This window comes from Rattus norvegicus, chromosome 16, assembly GCF_021556685.1.
Source record: "Rattus norvegicus strain SHRSP/BbbUtx chromosome 16, alternate assembly SHRSP_T2T, whole genome shotgun sequence".
Lineage (NCBI taxonomy): Eukaryota > Metazoa > Chordata > Mammalia > Rodentia > Muridae > Rattus > Rattus norvegicus.
This window is the reverse complement of record NC_141549.1, coordinates 11,486,627-11,503,916: the sequence shown is the minus strand read 5'-3', so window position 1 is coordinate 11,503,916 and position 17,290 is coordinate 11,486,627. Positions and strand designations below refer to the sequence as shown.

At 39.8% G+C, this 17,290-nt stretch overlaps 2 long non-coding RNA genes across 3 annotated transcripts in view; one reads left to right on the top strand and one right to left on the bottom strand.

Moving 5' to 3' along the window:
• The window catches only part of LOC148000389 (uncharacterized), a 319,504-nt gene extending 309,673 nt beyond the window's left edge, over positions 1-9,831 (top strand). The window contains exon 6 of the long non-coding RNA XR_015639646.1: positions 9,694-9,831. This is a non-coding gene — a long non-coding RNA (uncharacterized LOC148000389). The remainder of the gene's footprint in view (positions 1-9,693) is intronic.
• Positions 1-17,290, bottom strand: part of LOC146583947 (uncharacterized) — a 412,373-nt gene that overhangs the window by 72,193 nt on the left and 322,890 nt on the right.

Sequence of the window (17,290 nt, the reverse complement as noted above, 5' to 3'; positions counted from 1 at the left end):
TTAGAATAAGTGTACATCATCATATATCCATCTTACAATATCAAACAGAATAACACATGTTCACACATAATCTTTCCTTAGCATAAAATTATGCTGGCCATGGTGATGTTTTCACTGTCTGTGGTTTTCCTTTTTGCAGAGTATCATATGGTTGGAATTTTTCAGTACATTAGTTTAGACTGGCCTCTTTAAATTATAAAAAAATATTTCTTAATGGTTTATATCTTTTTAATGCAGAAAATACCTTACTGTGTCATTGCTCACCAACTAATAGCTTGGTTGCTTCCTTATTTTCAAATTATTAATGAATTTCCTATAACCTTTGGTGCATAAGGTTTTGGGTAGTGTATATTCTCACTTGTTTATGAGATAAGAATAACTTCATATTCAAATTTGATAAGGACTTTGTGAAGAGAAGGAATGTACATGAGGAATATAGGATAAAACTTTCTAAACACTAAAGCCAAATGTAGTGTTATCTAAAAGCAAATGTATGTTTTAACTAAGTTCACTCTTTTACTTCAGGAATCGACATCTGAAAATCAATCATGTAATTTACTACATTAAATGGAAGAAAGGAGAAAAATATCATATGATCATCTCAGTTCCTGTACAAAAACTAGTGAAGGTTGAAACAAAATATTACCAACAAATGATGAAACACTTGTGCATGTTTGTGTGTGTCTGTGTGTGTGTATATTTGTGTGTGGGCGTGTGTGTGTGTGTGTGTGTGTGTGTGTGCGCTCTCACATGCACATGGTCAAGTGAACATACACAAGCACACACACTCTGCCTACCAACACTTTCTTTAATTTGTATTTTTACATTATTTTTTTCTTTTTTCTTTTTTTTCTTTTTTCTTTTTTTTCTTTTTTTCTTTTTTTTTTTTTTTTCCGGAGCTGGGGACCGAACCCAGGGCCTTGCGCTTGTTAGGCAAGCACTCTACCACTGAGCTAAATCCCCAACCCCTTTACATTATTTTAAAAATTATGTGTTTGTATGTGTCTGTCTTTGATACTTGCATATGAATAGTCTCCCTGAGATGTCTCAGGATCCACTGGAGCTAGCATTACTGAAGGTTGTGACCTTCTTTCATCAATGTTATGATAGAAAGTAGGACCCTCCAAACAAACAGGAAACACTGATAACCAACGAGCCATTTTCTATCACCCATCAGTTCATGGTTTCACAAATGATTTTTCAAACTCAAATATAAAGGAGGTTTAGATTCCATGATCAATTGAGATGACTTTGGAAATCATGATTTCCAAGTTGTGACAGAAAGGAGACTCTTCTGCCAGAACAAAGCAGGTGGTGCAGAGATATCTATAATCTTTGGGGTGGAATGCAACCTGTCTTAGTCAGGGTTCTCTGGAGTAACAGAAATTTTGAAATGTCTGTCTATGTTGAGGGAATTTATTATGATGACTTACAATGTGTAATACAACTAACCCAAAAGTGATGGTCAGCTGTGAATGGGATGTCCAAGATCTGGTAGTTACTCAGTCCCATGAGGCTAGTTGTTTCAGCTGGTCTTCTGTAGAAGTAGGTTCCAACAGATATGCTGGCAAGTAAATGCAAGCAGGAGAAGAAGAGCAAATCTTCCTTCTTCCAATGTCCTCATGTAGGTCTCCAGCAGAAGGCATGGCCCAGATTAAAGGTGTGTATCACCATGCCTAGATCTGAAACTTTCTTTGTCCCAGTCTGACTTTGAACTCATAGATCTCTTTGTCTCAGTCTCCTGGGACTAAAGACATGTACTACCTTCCTTCGGCCAAAGTTTTTCATGGCCACTATGCCTCAAGATGCCAACATACATGTCAGAAACTTGTGTTTTCCAGCCTTAAGATCTGGATCACAAGTGAACCCTCCAATTCTGGATCATAGTTCATTCCAGATATAGTCAAATTGATAACCAGGAATAGCCACTACAGTACCCAAAAGATGAAAAAGGATCTTTTGGATGAAAAGATTCAGTTATACCTGTGACTAATGGTGATTTGTCTATGCAGGCAGCCCTGGAAGTCTCAGAATTCTTCACACTAATGATTTTCCAAAGAAAGAGCATAGTGTTCTATACTGCCTGGCTGTGGTCAAAAGGTAGAATTTCTAAGGCCAGGGAGCTGGGCAAATAGCCCAGATATCTTTCCTAGAAACAGTTTAGTAATGGGAGCTGATAAGCACAGACAAAAGTTATCTGTGTGACCAGATACCTGTAAGTCAAAGATCGTTGTTCTATACCTGGTCCACTGCTTCCTATATACTAAATGGAGACTTGAGGAGCCATACTCCACATTGAACAAGACTTAGACAGTCCTGGTTGATGCTTGCATTTTTTGTGACATGTGCTAAATATTGGAAAAAATTCAAAGTATAGACTTTTTGCAGACTTAAGTTTATGAGTCATGATTATCCTGAGTCCAAATACCTACGTATGACAAGGGCATGAGTTTCAGAGGAACCTCAAATCAGTAGGAAACTAAAATTTTTATTGGGGGTACAATCTGAATAGTGAGAGTCAGGAAGCAGTCTAGACTATCATCTCTGCCATGGAAGGTGGATTCTCTACCTGGCAGCAGCATAGACTCTGAATGTAGATCAGTATGTTCTCAACCCTGGAAACAATAGTGATTTGTGTCTTCTAGCAGTTAATATGAGTTTATTAGATTAAAAAAATACTGATAATCCACTCATTTACTGAGCCCCCACAGATTACTCACTGGGACTCTGGAGCTGTACCCCCATCATTGGCTCTCAACTCAATCCCTGAATGAAGTCTCTAACTGATTCTGGATTTAGTAGGTTGTAGCTTTCTTAGGGTATACCAAGTTGTTAAAAGTAGACTCAGGAAGATGATATTCATGGGAAGGTGTTAGTGCACACATTTAGAACCCTATCCCAACTTGGTTTCTAAAGAACAGAAGAATTTGGACAGTACTAACTATTGTTCATATCTTGTCAACAAAAATGGGCTCCTGGACCCAAAAAGTGATAACAGGAATGCATATCAGGGCCTTCAAATATAGCTTGGCTCTTCTTTTCATGTCATTAATTATCAAAATACAGAAGTCAGTATTTACTGTCCTAAAATTGGAACAGCCCATATGCTGAATTTTAAACATAGAATAAAGTTTGCATATCGGGCTCCCTCTTTTTTCCAAATCTATCCCCTCTGGGCTGACTTTTTTTTGTTTGCTCTGAACTTGGAAATAGAATGTTTGTGGTTATGAGGTTCCTCTTTTCTGGGAACAGTGTAATATACACTCCTATTTTGGACAGAGACCTTCTGTTTTGAACATTTTGGAAAGAGAAAGGCCTGCGGCCCTTTGTCAATACAACATATGTCAGTGTGAAGCAAATTTTCATTCTTTAAAGGGGAAGTATGCTTGTTTCTAACTTTTTAGGGTGCTAGAGGGAAGGTTGTACAGTTGTTAGGATTTTGGGGGAATCGGAGCTGTGCATGAATAAGTAAGCAGCATCGAAGAGTGTCAGGTAAAGATTTATTTCTTGAGGATATTAATGTGAAGGAGGGGTCAGAATTGTGGGAAGGAAACTTAGCAGTGTACACACTGGAGAAGGCTGAGGTACTCCCATATCAGGAACAGGTGTACACACAGGAGAAGTCAGGCTGATGTTTTTTCATGTCAGGAACATGGTGTATACACATGGGAAGACAGGCTGAGATGCTCCCATGTTAAGGATACATATACATACAAAAGAAGGCAGGCCAAGATATCCCCATGTCTGGGAGAGAGGTGTACACACAAAAGGAAGTCCCATGTTAGGGACAGGTTACACAGGAGAAAGCAGATTGAGATGCTCCCATATCAGAGACATGTGTTCACACAGCATAAGGCAGACTAGAGTGCTCCCATGTCAGTGACAGAGGGGATGTTAAAAAGGAACAGTGGCCTTTCCTCACCAAAAATGTTAGCATTTCCTCCCAAGGACCACATGATCCAATGCAGAGTTCAGCATCCAGGGATGAGGAAGAGCAATGCTTGCAATTCCTTGAATTTCTATATTTGTTTCTCTGGTTATCTATGAGAAGTGTGTGCACTAAAGAATCCCAGGATTTTGAACTCAGGGAAATTACTAGCTGTGGAGACTATGTATACCACAGGGTGCGTGTGTGCATGTGTGCATGAATGTGTGTGTGTGTATGTGTGTGTGTGTGTGTGTGTGTGTGTGTGTGTGTGTGTGTGTGTGTACACCAGTTCTTTAGTCATCATCATTCTATTATACAGCAGAGAACATTCTAGGAAGATCAAATAGGTAAACATGTGGTATGTAACCAGGGACTATTAAGTGAAAAATGGGTATTATTATTATAGCTGCTACTATTACATAGGGACTTTTAAAATATGAAAATAAGACATTTTCTATAAAATGAACACCTGAGCATCTTCCGCATTGTCATTTTATCAGTTTTTATAAAATATATTTTTCTTTCATCCATTGTTATTATTAATCAAGTCACCACCACTCAAGAAGTGACTGAATTGATGCTGAGCTGAGACACGAAGTCAGACTCAGAGGTATCCTCAAGAAAAGCAGTTATTTGATTGAGAGTTGCGTTTCTTCTGCAACATCTTTGACAAGCCCACATCTCCTGTTCTTTCATTTCTGGGAAGCTGTTTTTCTCAGAGGGCATTCATTTTCTCTAAGAGCTAAGTTCAGTATGTTCTCTTCCGTATAGGAAAAAACCCAGGACTGTGACTGACCATCATTCCAGTTCTCTGTTCCATGAAGCTGAGTTTGATCCTTCTTCTTATCCTGGTGCATTCATTGCTTCCTGACAACACTATTGTCTAAGTCTTTCCTGAATTAGGGTCTTTCAAGATAACCTTTTCCATCCTGTGAACTGATGCTCTGAACAGGAGCACTGTGTACAAAACAAAAGTATGTAGTGGAGATGGGATCAGACAGGACACTTTAAAACACGCTTCTGATTTATAGAATAGGGACAAGTGCCTCCCTCACAGGCAGTTTGGGAAAGATATAGCAAGCGTGTGTGTGTGTGTGTGTGTGTGTGTGTGTGTGTGTGTGTGTGTGTGTTTACCTTCTTTTCTTCTGAATCCACCATGTGTTGTAAGAAGAAGTATGCATTGAGTTAAAACATGGGCAAATGACTTGTGAAAATCCAAGAGTTATATTTTTCTATGGCTAAGCATAGAGCCCAATAGAGAGAGATAGAGAGCTCCTTTGCATTGCATTACTATGTAGTTTTTAAAAAGCTGTTGCAAAACTACAACCCTAACCCTAAACCCTAACCCTAACCCTAACCCTAACCCTAACCCTAACCCTAACCCTAACCCTAACCCTAACCCTAACCTTTAAGCCATAATAATTAGAGGTTATAACTCTTATCCCATTATAGTAGTTTTGATCTTTCAAAATTGTGAATTTAAACAAAAAGCATGTGACTTATTGTTTATAAAAATAAGGGGGAAAAGTATAGTAAAACAGCAATTTAAGTGACAATCACTCTAAGTAATCTCCATTTCTCTACCCCTGATTACAAAATAAATGCAAGATCTAAAATTGTAGCTTCTCACCATTGTTTGGTAATATCTTTCACCTTTCTTAAAGTCATCAAAATATAAGCCTGTAACAAATGATCTATTCATTTTAATTTTATAAGAAAATTGAGTTAAAGTTCTATCAAGCTCTAAGCATATGGCTGACTCAACTTGGTGTTTTTACTACTAATAATAACAATAAATACATAAATATAATAATAATATGATTCCAGTGTTTTATAAGAGTAATGTATCTGAATTTATGAACCCAGATCTCGAACTCCAGAGGCAGAGGCAGGTAGGTCTCTGAGTTCAAGGTCAGCCTGGTCTGCAAAGCAAGTTCTAGGACACCCAACCCAGGGTTATACAGAGAAACCCTTCCTTGAAATAAAACAACAAAAGAAAAGGAGGAAGAGGAGGATGAAAGAAAGGAAAAGGACCACTGATTTGGTCAAGGATAGACTAAGATGGACGGAGTGAGTAGGGAGGAACCTGTGAAGGAGTTTTAAAATGGTGGACAAAATGCACCTTTGCAGGATAGCAAGCTCATACCACTCCTGTTGTTCAGGAGGGTGAAATATTAAATACTACTCTCTTTGAGGCAGAAGTATTTGTGTAAAGGGTGCAAAGACTATGAGAGCCACAGATTTAGTTGTGTCAGATTTCTAATGTCTAGTGACTGAGACTCACGCCAGGAGTTCCAAGTTGTTAGGAGTGAATTTGGGAGCTTGATACCATTACAGGAAAAAGGGAAAGGTAGAAATTCTCAATTAAACAGCAGTAAGTGAAGATATTCCGTGAGCAGCATACTGATGGGAGCCACTAGGGCTGCTTCAAGGTTGGACCAGGGTCTCTGTCCTCTCTTTGCCACCTCTGCTCATTTATTGACTATGGAGTCAGATGAGCAAGTGTCCACGGCACTAAGACTCAGTAGTGAATCATGGATATGATGACTTTTGAACCTGCTAAAAGGCAGAATGTTCCAGGCAGAACAGGAATGTTCCGAGGACAGGAGACTAAAGCCACATGTAATAAGAGCTTGCTTAATGATAGTGCAAAGTCTTGGCACCTCACTCTGAATCTTCAGCTCCTCTCCAGAATCAAGGACTTTCTCCTGTTTAGATAAGATGCTCACAGTGGGGTGCAAAGACTAATGATTTAGTGTCAGGAGAAGGTGGTATTTTTGATGATGAAGAGTTTCACGTAACTGTTAAGTATTATTATAATTAGGGAGCTAAGCAGATACATTTATCTTGCATCTACTAATTAAGCAGAGAAGTAAATTAAATTTCCCCTATCCATGTTCATTTTGCCTGTTGGTTATTTTTATATCCAGTACAAGGAGAAAGCCTTATCTCTTTCAGTATGGATTATATATGCTTTGCAACTCTGTCCAACCAATTTAGATAAAACCAGATCCACCCCAGAGAAATTTTACTTCGGGTGGGTGGGATGGGAGGAGGCTTCCTTGTCTAAGTGAGTTATAAATAGCTGGCAAAAAAATTTAGAAAGTCCCAGCTGCTGTTAGGGGAAAATGTTACTGTATAATTAGTGTGAGTCACTGTCCTCTTAGTTGAGAGTGGGTGAGCCAGAGAAGGAGGAGGCACATGGGAGAGTTAGGTCAGAGGGAGAAGCCCTGAGCTGGCAAACAGGTGGGTCTGGGTACCAAGGATTCTCTAAGTTTCCCCAAGGCTGGAATTTCAAAACTGAACTGTTTTCTCCAAGTACTTTCTTGTATAGCACCTAGGTTGGTGCTTGGTTCCTGGTGGTATTTTTATTGAAAAACTCCATTATCTTTTTAGCCAGCATCAGATTTCCCAATAAGGGAAAGCCATCTTGGTGTGTGTGTGTGGAGAGGGGTGAAGTCTGTTCCAATCTGGGATGTTACTGGAGTGCAATATCAGTTTTGGACTTATGGGATGTCATTTCTCTCTGTTCCAACCTTGCTATGTATGGCCATGTTACTCTTTCACATACACATGCAGACATTCATGAAAATAGTTCGCAGCTCCTGGCACCAGTCAGGGATTTGGCGGACTGCCTTAAGGCTCCTGGCTAGACACACCACCCCTGCTCTACCACTGCTTTGCCGAAGTCCTGAACCTTTCCAAAACTGGATTCAGACAAAGGGCATGGTGGGTGAGATGCATACTGCATGGAATTGAAGCAAGTCTCAGCCTCAGGTGTGACGTTTACTAAAGACCCAGGGATTAAAGGTCTTCTTAAACTATGTGCCCTTGGGTACCTGGCTTGCCTCATCCTGGTTTAGGTCATTCTTGATACCCATTTATTAGTAATTAACAGAGAGAGTATCATGTGCTAAATAACAATCTTTCAGAGGCGATCAGGTACTAGCCCTTGTACCTGTTAATATGTTACCTTATTCGAACAAAAAGTTTTGTAGAACAAAAGTTCATCCAAAAATGGATGAAAAGGTTTGTTTACGTCTATGAAAGCCAGCAGTGACACCCAGGTATTGTTCCTTCTGTGATGAGACAGGGACTTTCTCTGCATGGAGCTCATTGAGTAGGTCAATCTATCTGACTAGGGAGCCCAAAGGATCCTTCTGTCTTTGCTTTCCAGCTTTTGGATTACAAACTTGTGCTGCTTTATATGTATGTTCTGGGGATCCAATTCAGGTTTTTATGTTTGTATTGCAAGCACTTTAGCAGTCCAATTACAGATGATTTATAAGAGAAAGACTAAGGGGTATTTAGCTGCTTAGGGAGGAGTCTGGGGCTGTGTCATGACCATAGTACTGAGAAAGGATTTGAAGCATAAGCTGCCGGCTTGGAAGATGAGGAGAGACACTGAAATAAGGAAGACTAAGATAGACCTACAACTCCCTCTGAGCTATTGCTGCTGACACCTTAGCTCCCTGAAGCCATTCTCGGAATCTGCACTGTTAAATGAATACATGTAAAATAAGAACCTGTGATATCAGCTTCATGATAGCAAGTTTCTGGTGCTTGATTACAGCAGGAAATTAATATAGAAACTCAGATTTCTCCCTTTGTCTTCTCTCAAACCACTGTTGGAGTTGGGATTAAGGTTCACAAATGGGATGAAAGGGCATGGGCCCCTCAGCCCCAGTACAGTTTTAGCTTACTGCCTTACTTTTATTTCCAAACCATTAGCCTTTTGCCAGACATTTGGTTTCTGTTGCTCCCAAGTTCAGGGCTGACACAGGTGATTGGGTTGGCTTACTCAAGAAAGGAATGCTGGTAAATACCACAAAGTGCTTTAACTTTACAGTGGCAGGAAATCAGACATTTTCTACACTAAGATATTTATCTAATAGAAATCATGCCCTTTCCCAATAGAGATTAGTGAACAAAGTGCAAGAGGGTTAATTTATTTGTTCAATACTCATAACAGAAATTCTTTTTTCCTCCTAACCTCCATTTTCTCCATAACATAGAGAATTTAGAGCCCTCTGTTGGAACCTGCAAAATCTGAAATTTAATGCCACTTATAATAAGTCCTGGACCAGGGGAAATGGAGCCCTGAGACCCTCTTGCAATGTGGCCTTCTTTCCTTATAGACAGGGGTTTCAAAGTTTAAACCCTTTCTGGGCTTGGGGAGTCCTAAGCGTTGAAGTGGCTATGGGTTCACACCGTGCCAGTCACAGCTGGTCTCCTATAATTCCTCTAATATCTCCCTGACCTTTGGCACATGCCATCTCATTTTGCAAGGCTCATATAGACACATTTGCTCCACACATGCCTTCAGCATCTATTCAGACAACACAAAACCCCAAGTGCCCATCTGGCACGGCTTCTTCTGAGACCCTTTTGGAAGAATGTGGGTGGCTTCAGGGTGCTCACAGCTCCCAGACTGCCTGATTTCTTCCTTTCAACATCACCAATTTACCAATTCTTTGTTTTATCCTTCAAGGGATTGAGCTTAGTGTCTTGTCTGTAAAGGTCACTCAATAAATATTTGTTCAATGAGCGAATGAATTAATACATAAATATAATAAAAAAGAACATTATTATTTCTAGAAGATTAATTCTGGTGTCTCTGAGGAGCACCATCTAAGGCTTGCCCCTGGGGTGAGATACAGCAGAGGAGGATGCTTCAGAGGATAAATTCCAGCCTGACCCTTTGGAAATGAGGTGAAGGAGTGCTGCAGCGATTTTTCCTCCTTGGTTTTTATATTTCATTTCAGTAACCACATCCCATCTCACCCACAGTGGAGCTGTATGTCTTGCCAAGCACATCGACATAGAGCTAGTGCACCTGGGAGATTATGCGGGGAATTGAAGATGAACATCAATTTACTTGGGCCTGAAATAAAAGTTTCATGGTAAGAAAAATCAGTAATGTGAGTCTTCCTTCGAACTCAGAGGTAGACAAATGGGCAGTCTAAGTAGTGCCACTTAAAAAACATTCAACAGCATCCAGGATGTAAGAGGAAGACGAATTTTGGCTGGTACCTGATGCAGGAGGGGGATGGGAGAGGAAGCCTGAAGAAGGGAGTGCAATCAAGACAGCACAATCTTTGTCCATCCTTCTACTTCATTTCTCTCCCTGTCACTCTGAGGTTGGCCCAAGGAGTACATGACTCAAGAAACTCATATTGTCCCTTCAGCCTTTTATCTTAATGATTATATGTCTTACACGAAAAATGCTGCCATTTTTAAAGCCACTGAAGACCCAGAAGGTGTGAGTCGAAGAGAAAATGGCAGGCTGACTGAGGAAAAGGTTTTAATCTGGTTGTAGAAAAGCAAGCTCACAAAGTATGTTCAGCTAGAGGATAAGTCAATTGCATTAGGACAAGAGTGTTTTGTGTCTCTTCACTAGTGAAATGCAGAGAAAGTGGGTAAGTCAGATAGAGTAGGAAAAGCCCCATCTCTGGGATCAGAAGGTCCTAGGGTCCTGTCTCAACCTTGTCTCCTGCTAAGTGACAGGGATGTGAGAGGGCCAAGCACCGTATCTAACTTAAAAATCCCTCGCTCCCCTGATCACTTGTCCACCAATTGAGAGACAGAAATACTATTAATATCATTGTATAATATGTTCATGCTTTATTATATGTTTTATTATTTTAGTGTCATGACATCACCCTCCCTGTCAATTTTCTGGGTTAATTGTAAATTTCTCTCAGTTAAATGATAAAGCTGCTGCAAATGTTTTCTACATTCTCTGATACTGTTCTTCAAGTTTAAATTATAATTTATTCCCTCTCCCTTGGGCCATTAAGGGAAAATATTGAGTCATGCCAGCAGGTCAATGTCACTAGCTCAAATAATTTTTGAACTCTTCTATAAGAAAATAAAAGTCTTGGGGCTGTAGAGATGGCACAGCAGGTAACAGCACTGGCTGCTCTTCCAGAAGACTGGGTTTAGTTCCCAGCATTGCCCTGAGAGCAAACAAATGTCTTAGCTCTAGTTTCAAGGAATCCAAAACCCTCTTCTGGACTCTGGGTACCAAGAATACACATGATACATAGACATACATAAAAACTTTTTAAGTGTAAAAAGATGATTTTGGTATATGCATGTGTGTACACATATGTCCAATGTGAGCATATAAGCACACACACCTGCACTGTGAGTCAGATGCACAGGCCTGATAAGTGGCTTCTTAGGTGCTGTCAGCCTTTAAGCAGTAATCATGTACCCATTATCTTCTGCTTCTCTGAAAACGCTTGAGAATTGGAAAGTAGTTATATATAAAAAGCTGTCACTTCTGACACTGATGTGGTTTGTCAGTGATCCTCTGTTGCAAGAAACAGATATGCACTCAGAAGCTTCAGGAAGCTGTGAGCCATCTGCAAGGAAAGGGTCAGCTTGTAGAGTGCAGACAGGTCTCCATGTGAATATAAACACTGGGGCTAGCTTTATCTGTCATCCTGATCTCCCTGTTTAAAGGAGGATGCGACACTTTGTGCCTGAGCACTGGTGCCTACTTCAAAATCTAGTCTCTTATTCCAAAATTTCTGTGGTTTAGTCCCCATATCTTTGGCTTACGTGAGTTGTAGTTCCGCCAGCTAGCGGTGGGATGACCTGCTTATGTGTGCACATATGCTGCACAGCAGAAGTCCAATGCATTTTTATCTTTACACATTAAAATAAAATGTAAAAGAGGAATTTTCTCAGGCAATTAAGGATGCATCTTCTATAGTCATAGGCAAGGTCAAAGCAAGGAGGACTCTCATTATATATGTGGACTCATAGCTGTTTTGCATTTTGAGTATAAAAGGTAAAAGAATGAGTTCCAACCTTTTAAAAATATTGGAAGTTTCAAAAAAGAACTTCAAGTATTGTTCTGAATCTTTGATCCATAAATCCAACTAGCAGAATGTGCAGTAAGATCATACTGAATTCAGAAACAAGAGTCACAAACATTTTAAACAAAACATTGATAAAAATTAAGGGAGGAAGGAGAGGACAGATGTGGTATGGGGGAGTTATAGGGGGTGTTACCAGGAAGTAGGATATCAGTTGATATGTAAACAAGTGAAATTATTAGCAATATATATGTGTTTATATTGAAAAAAGATAAGTTCTATGTTTTCATTAAAAAAGAGTTGACTAGTGAACACTTGATGCAGTTTGGAAAGAACATGATCAATAGAACAAAATGGCAACCAACAGATTGGGAAAATTTCTTTAACAATCCTACATTTGATAGAGAACTAATTCTAATATATACAAAAAACTGAAGAAAGCAGACTCCAGAGAATGAAATAAAAATATTAAAAATGGGGTACAGAGTTCAACAAAGAATTCTCAACAGAAGAATCCCTGATGTCTGAGAAGCAACTAGAAATGTGCACCCAACTAAGGAATAGAAGGTGCTGACCCCCTCTGGTTGAATTAGGGAAAAGCTGAAGGAAGCTAAGGAGGAAGTGAACCCTGTATGAGTTCTAGGAGTCTCAATTAACCTGGACCCATAGATCTCTTAGAGAGTGGATCACCAACCAGACAGCACACAGCAGCTGAGATGAGGCCTCCAACACTTGTATGGCAGAGGACTCCTGGGTCTGAGTTAATTTACAGAAGATACAGTTAACCCTCAGGAGACTGGGGACCCCAGGAAGTTTAGAGGTACCATAGGGTGGGAAGGGTGGGAAACTCCTTGTGGAGACAGGAGGGGGGCAGAAGAGGGGTACAGAGAGGAGGTATGGCATGAGAAAGTCACAGTGGTTGGACCTGAGAAGAATAAAGTATGGAGTGTAAACATGAATGAATGAATGAATGAATAAATAAATAAATAAATAAATAAATAAATGAAATGTTCAACATCCTTAATCCTCAGGGAAAGACAAAAGGAAACAACCCTGAGATTCCAGCTAACACCTCACACGTCAGGATGGCTAAGATTAAAAAATCAGGTGACAGCAAATGCTAGGAAGGATGTGGAGAATTAGGAATACTCCTCCATTCTTGGTGAAACTGAAAGCTGTTACGGCCAATTTGGAAAATTCTTCAGCAGTTTCTCAAAACTTGGACACAGTGCTAAGTGACAACCGAGCCTTACCATTCCTGGGAATACACCTAATGATTATCGAACCTACGACAAGGATACATGCTGCACTATGTTCTTTTTTTTTTTAACTTTAGTATTTCTTATTTACATTTCGAGTATTATTCCCTTTCCTGGTTTCCGGGCAAACATCCCCCTAATTCCTCCCCCTCCCCTTCTTTATGGGTGTTCCCCTCCCCATCCTCCCCCCATTGCCACCCTCCCCGCATAGTCTAGTTCACTGGGGGTTCAGTCTTAGCAGGACCCAGGGCTTCCCCTTCCACTGGTGCTCTTACTAGGATATTCATTGCTACCTATGAGGTCAGAGTTCAGGGTCAGTCCATGTATAGTCTTTAGGTAGTGGCTTAGTCCCTGGAAGCTCTGGTTGCTTGGCATTGTTGTACTTTTGGGGTCTCGAGCCCCTTCAAGCTCTTCCAGTTCTTTCTCTGATTCCTTCAACAGGGATCCGGTTCTCAGTTCAGTGGTTGGCTTCTGGCATTCGCCTCTATATTTGCTCTATTCTGGCTGTGTCGCTCAGGAGTGATCTACATCCGGCTCCGGTCGGCCTGCACTTCTTTGCTTCATCCATCTTGTCTAATTGGGTGGCTGTATATGTATGGGCCACATGTGGGGCAGACTCTGAATAGGTGTTCCTTCTGTCTCTGTTTTAATCTTTGCCTCTCTATTCCCTCCCAAGGGTATTCTTGTTCGCCTTTTAAAGAAAGAGTGAAGCATTCACACTTTGATCATCCGTCTTGAGTTTCATTTGTTCTAGGCATCTAGGGTAATTCAATCATTTGGGCTAATAGCCACTTATCAATGAGTGCATACCATGTGTGTTTTTCTGTGATTGGGTTACCTCACTCAGGATGATATTTTCCAGTTCCAACCATTTGCCTACGAATTTCATAAAGTCGTTGTTTTTGATAGCTGAGTAATATTCCATTGTGTAGATGTACCACATTTTCTGAATCCATTCCTCTCTTGAAGGGCATCTGGGTTCTTTCCAGCTTCTGGCTATTATAAATAAGGCTGTGATGAACATAGTGGAGCACATGTCTTTTTTATATGTTGGGGCATCTTTTGGGTATATGCCCAAGAGAGGTATAGCTGGATCCTCAGGCAGTTCAATGTCCAATTTTCTGAGGAACCTCCAGACTGATTTCCAGAATGGTTGTACCAGTCTGCAATCCCACCAACAATGGAGGAGTGTTCCTCTTTCTCCACATCCTCGCCAGCATTTGCTGTCACCTGAGTTTTTGATTTTAGCCATTCTCACTGGTGTGAGGTGAAATCTCAGGGTTGTTTTGATTTGCATTTCCCTTATGACTAAAGATGTTGAACATTTCTTTAGGTGTTTCTCAGCCATTCGGCATTCCTCAGCTGTGAATTCTTTATTTAGCTCTGAACCCCATTTTTTAATAGGGTTATTTGTCTCCCTGCGGTCTAACTTCTTGAGTTCTTTGTATATATTGGATATAAGGCCTCTATTTGTTGTAGGATTGGTAAAGATCTTTTCCCAATCTGTTGGTTACTGTTTTGTCCTAACCACAGTGACCTTTGCCTTACAGAAGCTTTGCAGTTTTATGAGATCTCATTTGTTGATTCTTGATCTTAGAGCATAAGCCATTGGTGTTTTGTTCAGGAATTTTTTCCAGTGCCCATGTGTTCCAGATGCTTCCCTAGTCTTTCTTCTATTAGTTTGAGTTTATCTGGTTTGATGTGGAGGTCCTTTATCCACTTGGACTTAACCTTTGTACAGGGTGATAAGCATGGATCGATCTGCATTCTTCTACATGTTGACCTCCAGTTGAACCAGCACCATTTGCTGAAAATGCTATCTTTTTTCCATTTGATGGTTTTGGCTCCTTTGTCAAAAATCAAGTGCCCATAGGTGTGTGGGTTCATTTCTGGGTCTTCAATTCTGTTCCATTGGTCTATCTGTCTGTCTCTGTACCAATACCATGCAGTTTTTATCACTATTGCTTTGTAATACTGCTTGAGTTCAGGGATAGTGATTCCCCCTGAAGTCCTTTTATTGTTGAGGATAGTTTTAGCTATCCTGGGTTTTTTGTTATTCCAGATGAATTTGCAAATTGTTCTGTCTAACTCTTTGAAGAATTGGATTGGTATTTTGATGGGAATTGCATTGAATCTGTAGATCGCTTTTGGTACAATGGCCATTTTTACTATATTAATCCTGCCAAACCATGAGCATGGGAGATCTTTCCATCTTCTGAGGTCTTCTTCAATTTCTTTCTTCAGAGGCTGGAAGTTCTTATTGTACAGACGTTTTACTTGCTTGGTTAAAGTCACAACGAGGTACTTTATATTATTTGGGTCTATTATGAAGGGTGTTGTTTCCCTAATTTCTTTCTTGGCTTGTTTCTCTTTTGTGTAGAGGAAGGCTACTGATTTATTTGAGTTAATTTTATACCCAGCCACTTTGCTGAAGTTGTTTATCAGCTTTAGTAGTTCTCTGGTGGAACTTTTGGGATCACTTAAATATACTATCATATCATCTGCAAATAGTGATATTTTGACTTCTTCTTTTCCGATCTTTATCCCCTTGATCTCCTTTGGTGTCTGATTGCTCTGGCTAGAACTTCAAGAACTATATTGAATAAGTAGGGAGAGAATGGGCAGCCTTGTCTAGTCCCTGATTTTAGTGGGATTGCTTCAAGTTTCTCTCCATTTAGTTTAATGTTAGCAACTGGTTTGCTGTATATAGCTTTTACTATGTTTAGGTATGGGCCTTGAATTCCTATTCTTTCCAGGACTTTTATCATGAAGGGGTGTTGAATTTTGTCAAATGCTTTCTCAGCATCTAATGAAATGATCATGTGGTTTTGTTCTTTCAGTTTGTTTATATAATGGATCACATTGATGGTTTTCCATATATTAAACCATCCCTGTATGCCTGGGATGAAGCCTACTTGATCATGGTGGACGATTGTTTTGATGTGCTCTTGGATTCGGTTTGCCAGAATTTTATTGAGTATTTTTGCATTGATATTCATAAGGGAAATTGGTCTGAAGTTCTCTTTCTTTGTTGGGTCTTTGTGTGGTTTATGTATAAGAGTAATTGTGGCTTCAGAGAAGGAATTCAGTAGTGCTCCATCTGTTTCAATTTTGTGGAATAGTTTGGATAGTATTGGTATGAGGTCTTCTATGAAGGTCTGATAGAATTCTGCACTAAACCCATCTGGACCTGGGCTCTTTTTGGTTGGGAGACCTTTAACGACTGCTTCTATTTCCTTAGGAGTTATGGGGTTGTTTAACTGGTTTATCTGTTCCTGATTTAACTTCGGTACCTGGTATCTGTCTAGGAAATTGTCCATTTCCTGCAGATTTTCAAGTTTTGTTGAATATAGGCTTTTATAGTAAGATCTGATGATTTTTTGAATTTCCTCTGAATCTGTAGTTACGTCTCCCTTTTCATTTCTGATTTTGTTAATTTGGACACATTCTCTGTGTCCTCTCATGAGTCTGGCTAAGGTTTATCTATCTTGTTGATTTTCTCACAGAACCAACTTTTGGTTCTGTTGATTCTTTCTATGGTCCTTTTTGTTTCTACCTGGATAATTTCAGCTCTGAGTTTGATTATTTCCTGCCTTCTACTCCTCCTGGATGTATTTGCTTTTTTTGTTCTTTAGCTTTTGGGTGTGCTGTCAAGCTGCTGACATATGCTCTCTCCTGTTTCTTTCTGCAGGCACTCAGAGCTATGAGTTTTCCTCTTAGCACAGCTTTCATTATGTCCCATAAGTTTGGGTATGTTGTACCTTCATTTTCATTAAATTCTAAGAAGTCTTTAATTTCTTTATTTCTTCCTTGACCAGGTTATCATTGAGTAGAGCATTGTTCAATTTCCACGTGTATGTGGGCATTCTTCCCTTATTGTTATTGAAGACCAGCTTCAGGCCGTGGTTGTCTGATAGCACGCATGGGATTATTTCTATCTTTCTGTACCTGTTGAGGCCCGTTTTTTTGACCAATTATATGGTCAATTTTGGAGAAAGTACCATGAGGAGCTGAGAAGAAGGTATATCCTTTTGCTTTAGGATAGAATGTTCTATAAATATCTGTTAAGTCCATTTGGCTCATGACTTCTCTTAGTCTGTCTACGTCTCTGTTTAATTTCTGTTTCCATGATCTGTCCATTGATGAGAGTGGGGTGTTGAAATCTCCTACTATTATTGTGTGAGGTGCAATGTGTGTTTTGAGCTTTAGTAAGGTTTCTTTTATGTATGTAGGTGCCCTTGTATTTGGGGCATAGATATTTAGGATTGAGAGTT